The sequence below is a fragment of the Felis catus genome, chromosome B1, assembly GCF_018350175.1.
Source record: "Felis catus isolate Fca126 chromosome B1, F.catus_Fca126_mat1.0, whole genome shotgun sequence".
NCBI lineage: Eukaryota > Metazoa > Chordata > Mammalia > Carnivora > Felidae > Felis > Felis catus.
The window spans coordinates 147,598,940-147,620,861 of NC_058371.1; the positions used below are offsets into that span (position 1 = coordinate 147,598,940).

Here is a 21,922-nt window from a genome sequence, read left to right on the forward strand (position 1 = left end):
AACAGCCAATAAAAGAACAGGGGAAAATAAACCTTTTTAGTCTCACTTTAATATGGGAGGGGAGAAAACATCAGGAAATCAACCTGCATTACAGATGAATAGATTATGATTCTAAGTAATAACTAACCTAGTTTCATCACAAAAGAGAACCTGGAGAAAAATGAAAGAGAGTGACAGGGAGACAGGAAATAAGGGAGAGAAAGAAAAACTGTCAAATTAATCCAATCACCTTTGTCAGAACAGAAGGCCTGTAGATCAAAGCCAAGTTAATGCCTCTAATCTGCCTTGATTTTTTTTTTCTTCTTTTTTTATTCTGCCCTCTGGTTAGAATGTGTTTTGGATTTTTTTTTTTTCAAAAAAAACAAAAATACCCACTCCCACCGCCAGCACCCACAGCACACATCACGTACACATCATCACAACCGAATGATTGCTGAGCCTGAACTTGGCCTCAGAGCAGCCACTGTCTATCAATCAAAGATGATGTATGAGAGGACACTTCACCATGCCTGGCTAAACAGTCAACTCTCAGTTTGCCTTTCATGTCACTTTGGGTCCAATCTGTGTGTCCAACCAGTCTCCTACAACACCCCAGAAGTGTCTGGTGACAGAAGAACATACCTGCTCAGTTTTGCACCAAGCTCAGCCAGGAGTCCCAGTGTCACAAGCAAGCTCAGAGGTGTTTATTGCTGCTGTCACAGTTCATCTGCTAACCTGTGTCCCAGAAGATGGGCAACGGCAAGAACAGAAACCTACCCTGGCCCCGTTCAGGAGTGAATTTAAGAATTTCCGGAGAAGGACCACAACCTCAGCAGAAGGTAAACAGAATTTTGTGATTATGGGTAGGAAGACATGACTCTCTCTTCCCTAGAAGAGCTGACCTTTAAAGGACAGAATTAATCCAGTTCTAAGTAGAGAACTCAAGGAACCTTCACAAGGAGCTCATTTTCTAGCCAAAAGTCTGGATGATGACTTAAAACGTATTAAGCAATCAGAATTAACAAAGAAGTGGACGTGGTTTAGACAGTGGGAGGCAGTTCTGCTTATAAGGAAACTATGAACAAGCCAGGCCATCCTAGACTAGCTGTAACAAGAATCATGCAGGAATTTGAAAGCAACACATTTTTTCCATAAATTGATTTGGAGAAATGTAAACTTCTCCCAGAATACCCAGGTGTTCTTTCTGGTGTCCAGGAGGAAAAAAGTGTTATGTATAAATTTGAAGTGTATAAAGATAACAATTAATGTGAATGTGTTTTCTGATTTACTTCAAGTTGCTCCCTCTCCCCTCTAATTATATATTTTAATATTAGGAAAAAAAGACTTTGGTTGACTTTAGAACAATGGGTAATTATTTCTTTTTTTTCCCCTTAATCTTTTTTAATTTGTTTATTTTTTAATTTACATCCAAGTTAGTTAGCATATAGTGCAACAATGATTTCAGGAGTAGATTCCTTGGTGCCCCTTACCCATTTAGCCCATCCCCCCTCCCACAACCCCTCCAGCAACCCTGTTTGTTCTCCATATTTAAGAGTCTCATGTTTTGTCCCCCTCCCTGTTTTTACATTACTTTTGCTTCCCTTCCCCTATGTTCATCTGTTTTGTATCTTAAAGTCCTCATATGAGTGAAGTCATATGATATTTGCCTTTCTCTGACTAATTTCGCTTAGCATAATACCCTCTCTTTCCATCCATGTAATTACAAATGGCAAGATTTCATTCTTTTTGATTGCCGAGTAATACTCCATTATATATATACACAATATCGTCTTTAACTGGATAATTATTTCTAAGCAATGTGTTTTATTTATTAATCTTAATCTTAACTAGACTATAATTAAGATTAATCTTAACTAGATTATGCCAAATACCATTTGTGGAACTTTTCTTGTTATCACTGTCTGAATATTCATCAAGGATGAGCACCTGCCTAGGGTAGCACAACTACCAAGACACCAAAGTGGGAGAATCCCCAGATAGCATGGGTTGAAACCACGACCTTTAAAGATAGGAGCAAGACAGATCTGTGCAAAAGTCTGAAGTAAATTATACATAGAAGAGCTAGAACTCAGATATTAACAGAAAATTAGATCAAAGTAGGGACATGAATTACTCTATGTATATCACACTTCTGAAAAAAAGTTCTGTTCGCTCAAATAGGAAATCAGTGAGTTGAAAACTCCAGTATAATCCATATGGATAGTGAAGAAGCAGGTAGGAGATCATCCTTTGAAGGTTAAAAGATAAGGTCTGAGATATCTAAAAACCCTGTTTCTGATCTTGGGTGAGATTCCATGAGACACTGCAATATAGAACAGGCTTCTCTTCACAAAAAAAGAATAATAACAGGCATATGGCTAAAATTAAAAATTCAAAGGCATAATGAAGTGAAAATGGATAATGCTAGCAACCAAAATTAGTAATTAGAAACTAAACTTCACAAAATTATCAAATTAAAATTAAAACATGTTTTATCCATCATGTTAGCAAAGACTTTAATTGTTAGATACCCAAAGAAATAGCCTTTTCTTCCTTGTAAACTTATATAAACTTTTTAGAGTGTAAGTTAGCAATATCAATTAAAAATCAAAATATTCTGGGTTTGGAGCCAGAACTTCTGCTTCTAGAAATTAATCTTGAACAAAGAGATGGACCCAAGAGTATTTGTGACACCATTTTTTTTTAGCTTGGAAGCAGCCCAGCTGTTGATCAGTAAAGAAACAATGGAAGGAAGGAAGGAAGGAAGGAAGGAAGGAAGGAAGGAAGGAAGGAAGGAAGGAAGAAAAGAATATACCTGCTCATCTTCAGATCTATTTTTTCATTTTTCCTGTCTATTTATAGTCTTTTCTCTCCTCTCTATCTAACTCTGACTCAATTTCCAAGGCCCAGCTGAAAATTCTATCTTTTCTAATAACTTATATTAACCATTCACAGAAACATGAATCTCTCCTTTATTCAAACCATAACAACACTTTGCCTGAATTATCATTTGGGCACCAACAAATATGTATCCTGGCCATTTTTACCAAACTTTTGTCGATGTGACCTCTCTCAAAACTAATCACCAAGCTCCTGGAAGACAGAGTTTTGTCTATGTACTTTCCTTAAAGACCAACACAGTTCCACGTACTTAATCATCACTTGAAATATTAATGAGTTAGATATGGATGAATAAACCGTGGACATTTTCAAGTATATGAAGACATAACCATCTGCAAAAGGAAGACTCCATTAAGAGCTCTGACATGGAAAATACCTCAGTTTTAGAAGCTGTCCTTCTTCCACCCTCCCCTTAATCCATCTTTGCAGTAGCTTGCACAGGGACCAAAATACAGTCACCATTTCCTACTGAGTAAGCTGCAAATAAAAGCATGAACACTTCGACCAAGCTATTTTCCTCTGGTAGATGTAATCTCTTCCTACCCTGAGGGACCACAACATTTAATCTGCACTTCTATTAAGACATTTACTATCCACCACTTTGTGTGTTATCCATTGCTGTACTTGGTCTTTGCACCTCTACTAAGCCAACCACCTGCTTCTTCACTCACCTAAGCTATTCTTGGTGCCCACCTTGTGCACAGTCAAGTTATACAAAAGAGAGAGAGAGAGAGAGAGAGAGAGAGAGAGAGAGAGAGAGAGAGAATGGATATATGAATAAGAAAGTGAATGGAAGAATAAACAATATATATTTTGCCCCAGTTTCTGACAAAAAAAAACCCACTTTCTTTCTTTGCTCCTTTCCTCTGCTTCCCTGAGGCTTAGCAATAATTAAAATATAGTTTTACATTCTCATTTGATAACTTAATATTTATTAGTTTTTAGTGTATGAGACACTACGTTATTTGTTGAGAGTATACAAAATATTTTTGAGATAAGGTCCCTAACCTTGGGGAACAATGGGGAAAATGCTATCATTAAGAATGTAATATGCAGTTACTAACATTTTTGAATGGTTAAATTGTACCAGGCACTGTGTTAAGTGTCCTTCAGTTATTATCTCTTTTATTTTACACAAAAATATGAATTATCTTCTGTTATCAGTATCTTGTATTACTCATATTACAGGCAGGGAAACTGAGTATTTAAGAGACTAAGGGACTTCCCCAAGATCACACAACTAGTAAGTGATATAACCTCAACCCCACCTGTGTTATTTCCAAGCCCACTTTTTAGCCACCATTCTCTAAAAGATGATCTCATTTTTTTAAAAAAAGTGCTACATGAACAGTACAGATAGTAAAATATACTGAATTTCAGAAGAGGCAGAAATCATAATGGCATATGAAATAGTCCTAAAGTAAATTAACTGAACATTTGGTTCATTATCCACCAAAAGGCAGTTTGTGAATGTGCCCTTTTGTTTTTGGTCTGGAAAACATCCCACTGTGGCCACCCTACAGGCTACCAAAAAAATTTTTTTTAATAGAAATAATGATGATAATGAACAATTCATACTGAGCATGACAAGTTTACATGCAAATTCCCTTCTGCGGGTTAAATGAAGACCTATTGATTTTGTATTTTCTCCTTGGCAAAATTCACCATCTGGTAAAGTCTTAGCTCTCAAACCAAAGTAATAAAAAGAAATTACTTTTTTATTTCTTTAAGTTATCAATGTGCTATCACCAACTGGCTTACATAATTATCATATTATATTTCTCTCCATTCAGAGTTAAAAGTTTGTAGGTCAACACCACGGCTGCTAAAACTTCCACAATTTATCTAATTATTAGACCATAGTAATAATCTAAAAATACACTTAAACGTATATATAAAATCCTCAAACTTCAATTTCACATCCCTAACTGTAAGAACTGAGAAATCGCTAAATAAAGCTACATATACAAATAAATCTTTAAAATACACACATGCATTGTAGTGGTTATCGGTTACTTTTGCCCATTCAGTACCCTTAATCTGTTTTTCTGATAACAGCATCCCACTTGCCTTTGAAAAACCATTTTTATACTTAGAAGTTCAATGAGGATGAATCACTCCCTGTGACCCAGGTCTGGAGAATGAAAATGTCACACATCTTAGCCACAGCAATTAATTTTTGACTGGACACTTTACCTAATCCAGGACAATCAGAGTAAATAAGTGGCAGCCTTTTGTTGGAATTTCCAGGAAATAAATTTTCACTTTATGCTAAGGTGCCTATAATGGCAATAAACACTTTGAGTGGGGATGACCATCTTGCAACTCTAAGGGAAGAGTCTGCCTGAGAATAAAATAAACATGGAAGAACTCAGAACCAAGGCAGAGACAGGTTACTGGTGCCATTAATTAAGCACCTAGATTCAGCCATGCCTAAAGACAGGTACTTTTCAATCTTACAAGACAACTCCCTTTTACCTTAAAGTAATCTGAGACCATTTTTTTTTTTTTTTTTGGTCACTTGCAACCAAAAGTGTCCTGATATATATGTCTGTGATTCCATTTTAACAGGTCAGAGTGGAACTAATTCACATAAGCCATCCACATATTAGCATCTTCAAATTAATTGCATTGAAGAACCTGTTTTTATAGAATCCAGGTTTTCTTGGAGTGATCTATACAAGGCATCTAGACTTTCTCCATGCCTTCACATACCTCCACCCCAACAAATCCAGAAAATGACTATTGATTTACATGCTGGCAGGCTCAAGACAGGTAAATTAGATGGTTACTTTTTCTGTTTCAAATTAGCTAAGAAATTGAAACAGCCAAATAGCATTTATTGAGATGAATAATTTTTTTAAATACTTAGGTATCCATGTATTAATAAACTCCCACACATGAAAAGCTGTCAATTATCACAATTATCCTTAATGTGCCATGACATTATTATTCAGCTATAGAAAGTCAATGGTGCGAGGAGCCTGGATTTCAGAACACTACCAAACTATGTGATTTAGAAGCAGAGTAAGTTCCATTTCAGCTAGCAAAAGGCGATTAAGAACTAGAGTTTGCTGAGACATTTTTGGAAAACAGCTGTGTCCTTAGCCTTTCTTTTTCAAAATATTGAGGAAAATAACTTACCTAGAGTTTACATTACAAAATGTTATCACGACCCAAGTCATAAATATAAGATACCCAAAATTCTTTAGGACAAAAAGGTGGTAACCCATACATCCCCCAACTTATCCTGTCTTCCTCCTTTATAATTTCTGCCAACATAGTGGGTTGGAAAAAATGAGAACTAGGCTCCCTGTCAGTAGTGTTAAATGTAGTGCTAAGCCATTTACAAAGAATTAGTCTCAGCGATGGTCTTAGCAGTCAAATAAATTTTATGTATGAAATTCCAGACTTTTTGGTCTGCCAAGTCTTTTATTAACTATTCCAATTATATTAATTATATTATTAATATTATTTCAATATTTCAAGAATCTCTACCAGAAAAACATAAGATTCAAATCAGTCATTTTGGGGTTTTGGCAGCCTCAAAAGTGACCTAAACCAAGTAACTGTTATGGACCGAATTGTGTCCCCCAAAATTTATGGACTGAAATCCTAACCCCCATTATGATAGAATTTGGAGATGGGGCTTTGGGAGGTAACTAGGTTTAGAGGAGGTTATGAGGATGGGGCCCTCATGATGGGATTAGTGCTCTTATACGAAGAGATACCAGAGACCTTGCTTCCTTTTTCTACCCTGTGAGGACACAGTGATAAGGCTGCCACCCACAAGCCAGGTACTTCATCAGGGAAGCAAATCACCTAGCACCTTGATCTTGGACTTTCAGCCTCTAGAAGTGTGAGAAATAAGTTCCTATTGTTTAAGCCATCCAGTCTGTGGCATTTTGTTATGGCAGCTGTCATGGATTAATATAATAACTAAACTAACTAATGGTGAAACTCAACTTTTTGACTTGTTTCTGGGTGTTTCTTTCCACAATATCATTTCCACAATATCATTTTCCTTATTTCATTTAAGCCAAGTTTGCATGGTATTCATGAGCCTTTTGGGGGAAGACAGGCTCAGAGAAACCAATTTCATTGACTCTGCCCCAGCTGCATATTACAAGAATGCATGCCCACTAATAAATCCACCTGCCAAGTATTTGTTGGGTCTGCAAGGGATATTTCACACATACTACTACTTTTGGCTCCCGCCCCACCGTTGATGTCCTCTGTCTGCAAAAGCACCTGGAAAGGTACCACATTAAAGACACTGTCTCCAGGGCACCAGTGTGGCAATGTCAATACCCTGCCATGGAATTCAGTTCCCAAAGTCCCCCAGGATGTGATCCCTGAGGCACCAAAGCAACACAGTGGTTAAAAAAAAAAAAAAAAAAGGCAGGTGACCAAGATGAAATACCATGACAGACAAGATGATAAGGATTTGGTAAGTCAGTACAGAGTTCAGGATGTTGTTCTGCCCCTGCTTGAGTCCTAAGTTATATTTTGACACACACCATATATCAGGAAATTTCCAGAAGAAGAGAAAAGGACGTACTCAAGTAAGGAAGAGGAATTCCTATGACCACGTGCATCTACCCACGTTTACCAACCAGGGTATTAAAATGACAAGTTACCTAATGCCTTATGGATCTGAATAAAAATGAACTTCTGGCTCTTGTGTTTAGCTTTTTTTCTAGTCTTTCGTTCAGATCAAATCATTTTCCCCAAAGACCTGGCTATACCCAGACTTTCTTTCAGTCAATCAATAAATTCTTCATAAATTCTTGCCTGTCTATCCCAGTTATGATTGGGTTTCTAACACTCTCAACCCAAAGCCTTACTGTTTTATATAGTGCATACAGAAAAAAAACAACAGAACAATATACACCAAATGTCAACAATTATTATCCCTGGATGATGGGATTATAGAGGATTCTTATTTTACTCATTTTGCTTCTGTGTAATTAACAAATTTTCTAAAATTAACATTAATGTCACTATTATAAGGCAAATAAACCAATTAAGGTATCTTTAATTGCTAACTTGAGGACAGTCATGTCAAATTAGAGCCAAACACTTCTCTACCATACTTTAAACTACAGAATCTCGATTATCTTTCTTAAATGTCCAAAACAAACACAACGTGCCAGCAATGCCTTTATTGCGGCCTACAGATTCCAACAGCCAATTCTGAACCATGTAACAGGACTGGCCATGGTTCTGAAAGCTAGCAGCCATACTTATCTAAAAATAATCCCATGGACACAGAAGAATGGAGATGAGGAGAGGGGCTTCACGCAGGTGGCACAGGAAGGTAAGATGTTTTCTGTACATACTGACTCACCCATTAATTAAGATGGTAAAGAATATGGCCACCCAGCAACCTCTTCCTAAAAGACCTAAAAGTTCCTAATGCATGTCACAGCTCTCATCTCCATTTTCCTTTAATTTCTTACTCCCTACTCCTCCACTTCTCTTTGCTCTGCCAGAACTGTCCACGATAAGGTTTACATGATGAATCACTCCGCTTAAGAGTGAACACATCAGCAGTTTCTCCAGGTTCAACTCAGAACAATTATCAGCACAATTTATACCCTGAGGTTTCTAAAGTCAGACTCAATTTTCATCAACATTAGGAAATCTTCAAGATTCCCAAAATAAACTCTACAGATTTGCTCAAGTGCAGCTACTTTCTATACAAAGTAGCTAAATTTATTGTTCCAAAATTAGTGTCACAACCACCACGCTAATGCTGCCATTAGAGGCCTCCACAAGCCAAGAAGACATCCTCCCCTCCTGCAGACTGTCTTTCAAAATGCATAAAAGGATAAAGGCACCAAGCTTTAAAGAATCTTCAGAATTTCTGACTTCACCCCTACATTGCCAAAAAATTCTACCCATCTTTCCTGGATAGCAATATTGAGAAAATGTGATTCAAAATAAAATCCCATTTTAAAAGGGGAGAGAGGGGAATGCAGCAATCAAGGAAACATTACATAGGCCCTGGTTCTTTCTAAAGAAAAAATGGTCACATTTCTCACAGATATATCAATGGTCTAAGGATTCTGACAGAACTCTGAACATAATACAGAAATGTCAATAAGATTCTCCAATGAGCGTTTCTGCCTTATACAAGTCTGCTCTGGGCTGAGGATCCAAAATTAGTGGCAGTGAGCCCCAATCTCTCTTAATTACATTCTCAGTGAAGAACAAAATTATTTAACAGGTCTTCCAACACTATCCACTTGACATTTATAGTTTTAGTGTTCTCAGACAACATAATTCTTCATTTACCTTGTTTTATCTGCCCGAAAGACTGCATTAGGAAAGCCAACCAGCAACACATACGTCCATTAGGCAGCAATGACCTCAAAACTACACCAGAATCTAGAAGCCTACTTGTAAAACTTGAGTTCAACTACTTCAAAAATGGCACAGGAGTAACAAGAGCCTAATGAACATAAACAACTAAGTTTTCATGCTATTTCATTAAGTACTTTTCCAAAATATCAACAGGCATTTGCTAAATCCATTTTCAGTAAATAATAAAATGGAATCAGATTAGTTTCTAGAACTATATTTTAGAATAGAGGAACATCATTTGTTAGATCAGTGAACTTCCTTTTCAACTACCCACATAGCTAAACCACACAAAGCTGATGACCAACACAGATCAGAGTGTGTATGTGGGCTGGTTAGGGTCTCTGATTTCCTCTGAAGGTGTGCTATGAACAATCTCCATACTTCACAGAGTAATATCAATAAAAGTAAGGGAATCACCCTCTTCAATGCAATTTATAGTTGAAGTTTTACTATAATTTTCCCATCCAACATTTCTTTATCCTTTATTTAAAAAAAAAACCTGTGCATAACACTTTGAGTCATCTAAAGATAACTTCATCAGGGAAGTAAATGAGAGCCACTTCAAAAGAGATTCATTATTAACAGCTTCCTGTTCAGAAAGGACAGGCAAAGAACTTTGTCACTTCTAAAGCTTATGGTGGACTGTGTAAGGTATAGCTATTCCTTAACTGGGTGTAGAATTTCCAATTAATTAAATATCAATCATAAAACTTAAGAGTTCCTTTGCCTTCCCAGACAACTCTTTCTTTAGATCAATCACAAATTAGTTTAATCTGGTTTAGAAATAACATTTGTCAACTTATCACACTCTTTAAGAACTATATAAGCTGAAATCTGTCTTTCCTAGAACTCTGCTTATAAAATGCTTTAGTATCCTTCTAAAGCAGAGATTAGACATTCATCTGAAAACTGTCCAAATCCCTCTGCTGCCTTCCTTATGTGGGAAAAAGCTGCTAGCAAGCGGGGATCATTGGGATTTGGTTATGAAGAATGAGACAGGAAACTTCTAGTAAGGTAATAGAAGGTACTCTGGGCCTGAAAGGCAAGAAAAGCCAAAATCCATAAGAGAAAGCCAAAGTACACATGCCAAAGCCACCAAATATAAACAGCAAACCTAAAGGGACCAGAAGGAAGAATCATGGTCAAGTTACCAAGTCAGTAGGATCTAAAGGTCAAGGCAAATATTAAATATAAATACTAAAGTTGTCTAATAATGTGAAAATGAACTTAAGAAGTACTGTTATTTGGGGGCATGATGGGGAAGTGTTCTCAACAAATTTTAGGAAGGATTCTTATCAATAAGATTCTAAAGACCCTCTAAGCCTTGCTGATATGTTGGCAAAATTCCCTCAAGTGATCAGTAAAGTGTCTGTAGCAGCTGGTTCTCAAAACTTCAGGGGAAATGGATCTTTATAGCTTAGGGAGCATTCATTGATCAGATGGGGTTCTGTACACGCTCTCCTGTCTAGTGATATCACAGGAATTTACTTCTTGAGACAACATGACCCTAAATAAACAGTAATCATGGATGGAGTCATGTTTCATCATGAGTGATTCAATTCTGGAATCAGAATTGTAAGACCTAGATTCTGTGCTCAGCTCGAATTCCATCTGATCAAATCCCCCTTTACCCTGACAGCTTTCCCATCTGGCTGACAAATAATAACAACCGGAAGACTGAAGAGATTACAAGACATATCCATGGATAGTGGAACTGAATTTTACTCTTCTGCTTTACAAAAATACTCGGAAATACAAGACAGTGCCATTATATTAAATGATCTGCTAATGTACTATTCATTCCGTCACTTTTGATCTCATCTTTCCTTTGAGAAACAGAACAACAAATTTTCAACGTTTATTTATTTTTGGGACAGAGAGAGACAGAGCATGAACGGGGGAGGGGCAGAGAGAGAGGGAGACACAGAATCGGAAACAGGCTCCAGGCTCTGAGCCATCAGCCCAGAGCCTGACGCGGGGCTCGAACTCCTGGACCGCGAGATCGTGACCTGCCTGAAGTCGGACGCTTAACCGACTGCGCCACCCAGGCGCCCCTGGAACAACAAATTTTCAAATGCAAAGATTGAAAAAGCTGAATTTGGCATTTTTGGAGGGATAATCCTTAGCAATAGTCTTATCCTTTGTTTCCCCTATTATTTAGTCAAAGATTTAGTCTAAGTACTAACTAGGAATATTTAGACACCAGCCACATAAAGGAGCTGTAAAATGAATGGACATGTTTACTCTTCCTTTTTCAATGAATTTATTATCAACTATGGAACAAAAATAAACCTCAGTGACAGTGACCTAAAGTTGGTAAAGGCACATAACCAACTCCAAAGACGGGAGTAAGCACGAAGCATTTAAGATGATTAAAAAGCTGAGACCTGGTAGTTGTTGGGGCACCTGGGTGGCTCAGTCAATTAAGCATCTGACTTCAGCTCAGCTCAGATCATTATCTCAAGGTCCATGAGGTCGAGCCCCATGTCGGGCTCTGTGCTAACAACTCAGAGCCTGGAGCCTGCTTCAGATTCTGCGTCTCCCTCGCTCTCTACCCCTCCCCCACTCAACGCTCTGTCTCTCATTCTCTGTAAAATAACAAACATAAAATTAAAAACAAAAAAAGCTGAGACTTCACTGAAAAAAGAAAAAAGCATGTGAACAAGGAGGGGGATTTCCAAAGACAGAAAGGGAAAGGTATGCATGATGGTTCACAGATAAAAAGAACATGCAGTGAAAAGAACTATGCTAAGTACAAGGGTGACTTACTATGATGAATGTGAGAATTTTATATAGAGCATAAGTCATACTGACAATCATTTACTTTGTCTCTTCAATAGTGTCTGTCTTCAAAACAAATACACAATCAGCAACCCAAGAGATACTCAATAAATATTTAACAATATTGGTTATCTCTGAGCTGCATGCAAAATACATACACATTAAGACTGTTACACCCTAAAATATGCTCACCCAGTGTCTACTCTTGCCTAAGACAGATTTTAGGAAGTGTGATTCTCTATTACAGTAGAACAAAATTCATGTTAAAATAAAATGTGTAAATCAGTCCTTAACCATGCTTCTAAAAAGAGTCTTAATTTTTCAAAATAAGAACCCAAATATTTTTACAGATTCCATTGTTGGTTTACATAAAAATAAATTATAGTTATTAAATAAACTCTGAACTTCTGCCTTGTATACTCAAAAAAGAAAATGAAAAAGAAAACTGGCCAATGCCCAGTTCTTATAATGTTATATTCATCTAATCCTACTTTAAAACACACCCAAAAATGCCACCAAATAGTTATTTGTAATCTCAGCTAAATAAATACCTTAAAAAGAATTCTAAAACTCAATTCCTAATTATTTTTTTCCTGGCCACTAATATAAAATAGGCCCAAGGCAATGGAGTGGCTCAGTTGGTTAAGCATCCAACTCTTGATCTCCTCTCAGGTCATGATCTCGTGGTTTGTGAGTTCGAGCCCCAAGTCAGGCTCTGCCCTGACAGGGAGGAGCCTGCTTGGGATTCTTTCACTCTCCTTCTCTCTCTCTCTGCCCCCCACCCTGCTTGTGCTCTCTCTCTCTCAAAATAAATAAATAAACTTAAAAAAAAATAGGCCTGAACATTAAAAATTGGATTCTTTAGACATTAAATATTCTCCTACAGAGTGATTCATCTGAGTCATATAGATGGCTATGTCCAAGGATTCACTTCAGAAGCATCAACTACAATCAATATATTTCTGAAATGTTTGTATGGTATGTCCCACCATAAATAACAATGGGTTAATTTGCCTCTGAAATTAGAATGTGCTGAGTTGAGTCAAAAAAAATGTGTCCTTTCACATGCTGAAATCAAGTTCACTCCATAAATGAGTTTCTTTCCTATCCTGAATCTTGTCCTATTTTCAATGATCAAAGACTTTGAGAACAATCGCTTGGCTTACAATCTTATTTGGGATATAATCACATGTAAGCAAACTGGGCTGCACAACCCCCTACAGACTTTTCTTCCAAAGCTTAAACTGCTATCATCCATTATCACAGTATTTCATTATTCTGTCAACTGACCGCCACCTGCAAGTTTCTTCAAAAGTTAGTTACTAATATGGGATTTACTGAGAAGTCTTCAGCTTGCTTTCTATTTTTTGTGGCCAAGCAATTTAAACTGTAATATTTGCATTAGTTAGGGCACTTGATCGGAAATACTACTTAATGAGGACATCCATCAGTAAATAGCACCTACTGGGAACATATATTATCTCTTCTAAGAAATACTTCTAGGGGCACCTGGGTGGTTCAGTCATTTGAGTGTCCAACTCTTGATTTAGGCTCAGGCCACAATCCCAGGCTCAGGGGATCAACCACCAAGTAGGGTTCCACGCTGACACTTAAGATTCTCTCTCTCTCTCTCTCTCTCTCTCTCTCTCTCTCTCTCTGACCCTCTCCCTCACTCATGCTCTCTCTTTCTCCCTCAATAAGGAAGGAAGGAAGGAAGGAAGGAAGGAAGGAAGGAAGGAAGGAAGGAAGGAAGGAAGGAGCAAAGAAAGAAGGAAGCAAAGAAAGAAAGAAAGAAAGAAAGAAAGAAAGAAAGAAAGAAAGAAAGAAAGAAAGAAAGAAAACACTTTCTATACACTCCTATACACTCCATATACTCCTATAACCTAAGGATTATTATGTCTATATTCAAATGAAATACATTCTAGGAAGTTACATATATTACCCAAAGTACAAATATAGTAATTGGGGGATCTAGACTTAAAATGTAGGTATAGATTTGGCTGACCCTAAAGTCCACACTCTTTTTACTATAGCATGCCTCCCCACTTCAAATTCTATTTCTACTGCATTTTAAAACACAGGGCACCCTTCACAGCCCATGCTCCATATCTCAAAAACATGTCTGGTCATTTGAACTCCTTGAAAGTGAGTGATGTTAAAATCTTGATAACAACCTTTATTTTTCTTTTCTGTAAAGTAACCAAGCACTATATGTATATATATATATATATATATATATATATATATATATATATATACACACACACACACACACACACACACACACACACACATATATATGCATATATATGTTTAATGTTTATTTCTTATTAAGAGACAGAGAGCGTGGGCAGAGAGAGAAGGAGACACAGAATCGGAAGCAGACTCCAGGCTCTGACCTGTCAGCACAGAGCCCGACGCGGCGCTCGAACTCACTAACCGCAAGATCATGACCTGAGCTGAAGTCGTACGCTTAACCGACTGAGCCACCCAGGCACCCTACCAAGCACTCTATATTACCAAATGCCTTCCAATGAGTGTTAAAATGTTCCTACATTAAGCTTGGGATGGAGCTATTATTCCTTTACTTTTCAACAAGCCATCCATTCTATTTCTTTTAATTTATTTTCCTCTGATTCTAAATGGCTTTAAGAGCTGTCTAAATCCATTCCAGAGCTCAAACAACTTTGCCTATAAACTTGTCAGTTTTAACTTTGGAAGTTACAGATCTGTTTAAGAGTCAGATGAACTGCAGACAAACACAAGCAGAGTTTTGGGTAAAATGAGTTTTGTGGCAACTGCTTTGGAAAAGTATTTTCTTCGAGCTCATCAAACAACTTTCAAGACACATTTTAAAAAAAAACAACAACATTCATGGGGGCGCCTGGGTGGCTCAGTTGGTTAAGTGTCCAACTTCAGATCAGGTCGTGATCTCGCATTTCGTGAGTTCAAGCCCTGCATCGGACTCTGTGCTGACAGCTCAGAGCCTGGAGCCTGCTTCCGATTCTGTGTCTCCCTCTCTCTCTGCCCCTACCCTGCTCGCGCTCTGTCTCATTCTGTCTATCAAAAATAAATGAATGTAAAAAAAATGTTTTGAAGAAAAACATTCATTCCAGGAATAAAACTACCCTAGGGTTTGCATGGGCCTAAGTTTGAATGATGGGTGTACACTGAAAAATAAGAATAAAATCAACTAACAGTGCATACACACGACCTCAAAAAATCTTAGAAGTTAAAAAAAAAGAGCATCCCATAAAAACTGGCTAAGGAACATAACAATTTTAAGACTGTCAAGGGTCAATAAATGCCTAGAATAATTCAGGACATTAGCTGAAAAAATACCTTTCCACTTTACAGCCCTGTTTAGAGAGCTTTAAAAACACATGTGACTTGTGTTTTAAAATGGCCTATACCACCATGGTGACCAGCTGACCACTTTGCTTTATGGGTCCATTTCCCTAATCTCTGCCATGGTAAAATATGTCAAACAGATGTTTACAGGCACATCTCTTAGCAATATATTTGGTTCCTATTGAAAACATTTGCAGATCTACATTACAAATGCTTGCAGAGTTATTTGCTAAGGTCCAGAAAGGTTCAGAGGCAGGATTTTCTTCTCTACTTCAAGTGCAGCCACTCTGTTTCAGAAGTAAGGCTGTTGGAGAATAAATTGAAGCCCAGTAGATGACATTCTGTCAAAACAATCTGCAAACATTTATTTTGTTGCCACAGTTTAGCTGAAACCAGTTCCTACTGAGATACTGACACTGCTATAACGTTGATTCATGCTTTTGTGGCTTCAAAAATTAATAACCGTAACTTTTGTTTTTTAAATGCTCTGGAATTGCCAGCAGTATGCTACCTCCAACTGGCTCTAAATAAAGCAGTTCATGATTTGACTTGTTGTCAAAAACAGGAAAGTATCTCTCTCCAAAGCTTTGGTTCCAAACTAGTTTCTCATGCAACAAAGTAAAGCTAGAGACTGTACTTCTGCCCTTTATGCTCAAGAAGCGGGTGAGAGAGAACTTCAGAGTCCTCAATGATGAAGTCAAAAATTAAGACTTTCAAGGACTTTGTCATCAAATGTATTCCTGAAGTTTAAAATGCCTATGCTACAGTCATTAAATCTTTCAAGATACAAACCAACCTTTAGTCTAATGTGCGTGTTCTTCAAAACTTTAACCAGAGGGGAGAGCTGAGACATCCCCCCAAGCCTCAAAATGTCTCTGTAAGTCTCCATGCTATCTTTAAAGACTCTCATGGATTTCACATTTAAAAATAATACTTCTGTTGGTTTTATTATAAAAATATTTCTTTGCAGAAATCCAAGCAACAGTGATGTTTCAGGTAAATATCACATGTTTATCCTGCACTTCACACCACCCAACCCTGGGAGCACCTGGCGCCCAGTCTCAGAAGGAAGTCTTCTCTGCCTCTATTAAAGGTCTAAGTCATTGCTGGCAGTCAGCTCTGCAATGGCTTGACACGTGACAATGACCTAACTGACAAACCATAGTCATAACCAAACTAATGATAAAGTAACATAATGGCATTCAATATCTCTTATCTATTTTTGTTTTCCCAGGAAACCCGGCTCAAGCCAAAGTCCTTAAACAGTTCAACTTCTCGGCCTTGGTGAGGTGTGAACTATTAACACAGTGATTTGTGACAGGCCAGCTCTGCCTAAATCTATGGTATTTACACGCGTCTTAAGTTTGATGCTACTGAATACAGAATACAGAGAAAAACAAAGAATTCCTTAGGAAAGGGAGGAACCTAAAAAGTCAGCCAAATTTCCAGTCTCTCAAGATTTAGATAGTCATTGTTTGGCTTGATAATTTTATAAATTCCAAAAAAATCAAACCCATTATTATTCAATATATTAGGCTCCCTTCAGTAGCATAACTAAGTAGCTCCATTCTCCCTTCAGTAGCATAACTAAGGGTTGACTAAGAATATGCAAAGTACCTGCAGTCTGTGATCCTATCAGGCTATTGGTTCATTCACAAATTTGTAATAGGTATCTATGATGTGCACACACTAGAGTGCTCTGCGTGGGCTCATATCCCGAAATGGAAAAACCCGCATGTAAACAGATAATTATAGTAATTGTGTTAAGTGCTTTTGATTTATTCATTCATCTCAAAAACACTTACTAAGCACCTACTGTGTACTGAGCCCCTACTAGGCACTATGCTAGGGGCTATAACAGATGTTATAGGGGCTATAATGTTGTTTTCTTCCTTAAAGCACTCTGAGAGTCTACAGTTCAATGTGGCTGGAACACAAAGCATGAGAAGAGAGAGGAGACTATAAAAATAGGTATGAGATAAATTGTGAATGGCCCTATATGCTTTGATAAGGCGTTTAGACTTTATCCTATAGTACCAATAGGGAAGTGTTGAAAGCCTCAAGCAGGAAGTGGCAAGACCAGATGTGTATTATAGAAAGCTGTTTAGAGCAATGTCATAGTCGATGGAGTGAAGGAGGGAGGGTATTCAGCAGTTCTTACCACAATGAAGACATTTTTAAAGTTGTGATTAGTAGTCATAAAACCTACTCAAGTTGACTGCTCTTGGCAGCTCAGTATCTTTGTTTTCTTGGCCACACACACCTTGAGAATGTAGCTTCCTGCCGTTCATCTCCTACCATCTGTGGTAAGGCTACCTTCCCTCAAAAGCGTACTCAGCATTTCTTTTGCAAATCTGTTCACAAATGCACTGCTTTCACTTATTAGACAACATCTGATCAGACTACCTTATTTTCATCTATACTCTTTGCTTTCCTAAAAAATTGTGGCAGATCTAGGTATATAGCATTTCCTGCTACAGCCTAGTATACAACGGTATTACTTCTGATGGTGATGGTTTAGGAAGGCAATCCAAAACTCAGACTTCCATTTTCTTAGGTACTTTCATTCTACATTCACCACCGTTAACCCTTGATAGTCAGTTACAGTGAAGTATCTTTAAGTGATTTTTCAGATTCTCGAAGGCGATATTTAAAGCAGGCTTTTAGCTAGACAACATCTGAGTTGTGCTCTCCAGTCTTGATCATCAGATTCATCTGAGGTAATTAAAAATACAGATTACCAGGTTCCCAAGTAGATCTGAGGTAAGAGGGGTGACTCAGGAATCTCATTTTAGAAGTCCTCAATGAGGTTAAGAATTAAGCTGGTTTGGTAAAACCCTAGATGGAAGCTACCCTAATGATTTCCTTATCATTAAAGCAGCATTAAGCACATATTTTTCTCTTAAATACTTTAATGAAACTTAGGCAATCACTTTAAGTAATTGCCACCCATTTAATGTTTACTGAAACAGTTTACAACTAATTCACATGCCATTTTCTAAACGCTTCAGGCTTACTTGGCTTTCCTGCTGTGCATTAAGCAGTTTGTTAACCATTAATAAAGAGCGAAGAAAAATCCGAACCTGGAGGTCATTTTAACAGTAAAAGGGGCCGCCAAGAAGCATGATTTGTGATTAGCAAAATACATGTGAGTTCCTTGTGGCATTAACCAGAAACTTATGATCAGTGCTTTAAAGCAAGAACAGGCCATGAATACGCAACCTGTTTCTTAAAATAAGTCACCTTCTCTTTTTGTCCTCTGTCAGTCAGAAAATATACAGGAAAATACTATTTTTGCATTTAACAGGAGTATCTGTGAGGCAGCATTATTGATAAATAAACTCAGGATAAACATATATGTAAATGAAAAATAAAAATTCCTAATATCTATTAAGTGATTACTGTTCCTTAAATGTAGTCTTCTTTCTAAGTTCTTTGCATTTAATTTTTTTCCATGTAATAATTCTAGGTACCATAATCATCTAGATTTTATAGATGAGGAAATTGAGGCAATGAGAAGTAACCCGTCCAAGGTCAAACGGTCAATAGGTGGCAGAGATGGGAACTGAAACCGGGAAGTCTGACTGCAGGGCATCTGCTTTTAACCACCCTGGTGCACCGACGCTAAGGAAATTACAGGCCTGAACTGTGTTTGACAGAGGTAGAGGAACTATGACAAAAACACTGGAAGGAATGGATCTTCAGAACAAGCCAGGCTTGCAACTGAGCATCCAATTCACTACTGAGGGCCCACCACATGGTACGCGCCACACTCCATGCTTTGAGAAATACTAATACAAAGATGAATAACACATGGTCCCTTCTCATCTTTACTGCTTTTCCATTGCCATCTCTTTCATAAACCTCTCCCTGACTTCAGAGAGATTTAATCAGCGTCTTCTGTAAGTACCCATAGGACTTTGTGTATGTCTCTCAAGCACTATTACATCACTTTTCACACTGCAGGATAATGAAGTCTTGATATGTCTGCCTCTTCTTCCAGTAGGTTGTAAGTTCCATGGAACTTTCTGTGAACAGGGAGCAAGCCTCAGTTCCTTGTCCCATACCTAGATTCTAGTGCAGTATGCCTTGGCACACTGCTATCTCTCAACAGATGTTTGATAAATGAACAATTGAAATACAGAGGGAGGAACGCAGAAGTGAAATAACTTGCTCTACAACTCACAGTACACTTGTGGCAAAGATGAGAAAACAGTCTGTATATCCCAGCCTTACCTAGTCAAAAGTTTGAATATACTGTGTGCAAGACACTAGTCTCCTCTTTTGCTAAAACTCTATGACTTAACATTTTATCATATATTATGAAACATAAAATTTTGTTCACATTTCGTCTTTATGCTTCATCTCTCATTTAACATAGTAAAGCATTATAAGCAGGGGCCACTGCATACCTCAACTTCTGTTGTCAGACCATGCCCAAGGCATGCATACCTGCAATTTCATTTTCAGAAGAGTCCGCTGAAGAAGCCCATTCTAAAACTGAAGTTTCAGAGAGGTCAAGTCACTTGGCCAAGGTTACACAGGTAGTAAGAGACACACTGAGACTTAACTCTAACTCTAAATCCCATATTAGTAACCACTGTACTATTTTTGTGCTCTCAAAGATCCTAATATCAGCTCCACCTTTAACTAGAATGTGACCTTGAGGAAAGTATTTAACATTTCCGAGACTCATTTTTTTTCTGGCTTTATTTGATAGAATTAACATATAAGATTGTGTTAAGTTCAAAGTGTAAAATATGATCATTTAATACCAGTATACACTGTGAAATAATTATCACAATTAGGTTAGTTAACACCTCTATCACCTCACATAATTACCGTGTGTGTGTGTGTGTGTGTGTGTGTGTGTGTGTGTGTGTGTGTGTACACGTGTTTGTGTGTGTGGTGAGAACATTTAAGATTTACTCTTTTAGAAACTTTCAAGCATATAATACAGTATTATTAACTATAGTCACCCTGCTGTACATCAGATCCCCAGAATTTATTCATCCTCTTATAACTGGAAGTTTGTACCCTTTGACCAACATCTCCTCATGTCCCCCACCTCCCAGTCCCTAATAACCACCATTCTACTCTCCATAACTTGATAAGCCTCATTTTTATCATCTGCGAGGTTGATACAGAACTTACAGGAATGATATAAGGATTAAATGAGATAATAAATATAATCTGTCAGTCACATAGTAGGTATTCAATCAATATGTATTGATTGGCCCATTGACTAATAATCAGATTTTGTTCAGCAATTCAGCACATTTGTTAACAATCCATGTAGATAATAAAACTCCTCTGAAATGCTGTGTTATAAAGCAACTCTGTTGGAATCTCTCTCCAACTAAGGAGTTCCAAGTGTTCCACAAAATTAAAAGTATAAACAAAAGTAAGATTCCACAGTGAACAGAGACACCTATAGATTAACATTCTTCTAGGAACCCTTTTTGCTATCCCTATTTAAAGAGTAGGGATTCTAAAATTTTTTTTTTAACGTTTATTTATTTTTGAGACAGAGAGAGACAGAGCATGAATGGGGGAGGGTCAGAGAGAGGGAGACACAGAATCTGAAACAGGCTCCAGGCTCTGAGCTGTCAGCACAGAGCCCGACGCAGGGCTTGAACTCACGGACCGCGAGATCATGACCTGAGCCGAAGTCGGCGGCTTAACCGACTGAGCCACCCAAGCGCCCCTAAAGAGTAGGGATTCTAAAGTACAAACTTAGGGGCACCTGGGTGGCTCAGTCAGTTAGGTGTCCGACTTCAGCTCAGGTCATGATCTCAAGGTTTGTGGGCTCGAGTCCGACATCAGGCTCTGTGCTGACAACTCAGAGGCAGGAACCTGCTTCAGATTCTGTGTCTCCCTCTCTCTCTGCCCCTCCCCCACTCCTTCTCTCTCTCGCTTTCAAAAAAAATAAACATAAATAAACAAACAAACAAATAAACTACAAGCTTAAAAAACATGCCCAAATTCAACTCAGTAACTGGGGAATCTGGAACCAGAATCTAGTTTCATGTTGTACTCATTTATTCACAGCTGCCTTGCTTCCATATTAAGGTGTGGCTCTTTTTCTAAAAGCAGTTCCAAACTGAAACAGAGTTCCTACCCAGCAGAGGAAGGATCCAGAAGACCTAATTTCAGATTCAGGCTCTGCCACATACCAGCTCTATGAATCAGGCCAAAGTTTCCTCATCGATGGAATAGGGATGAAACTGCTTTCTCACAGGACTGCTAAGGATCCAATGAGACAATGCACAGGAATGAGCCTAGCATAGAGCCAAGAATATAACAGGTACTCAATAGATGTTGATGAATCTGGAGATCACAAGATGCAGCAAAGTGTTGTTGCCCGTTTTCTTGCAAGCATTCAAATACAGTGAGGAAGGAAGGAAAGAAGGAAGGAAGGAAGGAAGGAAGGAAGGAAGGAAGGAAGGAAGGAAGGAAGGGAAGAAGGATGTGATATAAGGAGGGAAGGAGGGAGAAAGATAGGGGATGGATAGGAAAGGAATGTAGAAAAAGAAGGGGG

The 21,922-nt window shown here is 37.9% G+C and overlaps 1 protein-coding gene and 1 pseudogene across 5 annotated transcripts in view; one reads left to right on the top strand and one right to left on the bottom strand.

The window, feature by feature from the left end:
* The window catches only part of SLC4A4 (solute carrier family 4 member 4), a 351,984-nt gene that overhangs the window by 217,261 nt on the left and 112,801 nt on the right, over positions 1-21,922 (bottom strand). The window lies entirely within an intron of this gene.
* On the top strand, positions 714-1,245 carry LOC102899868 (annotated as a pseudogene).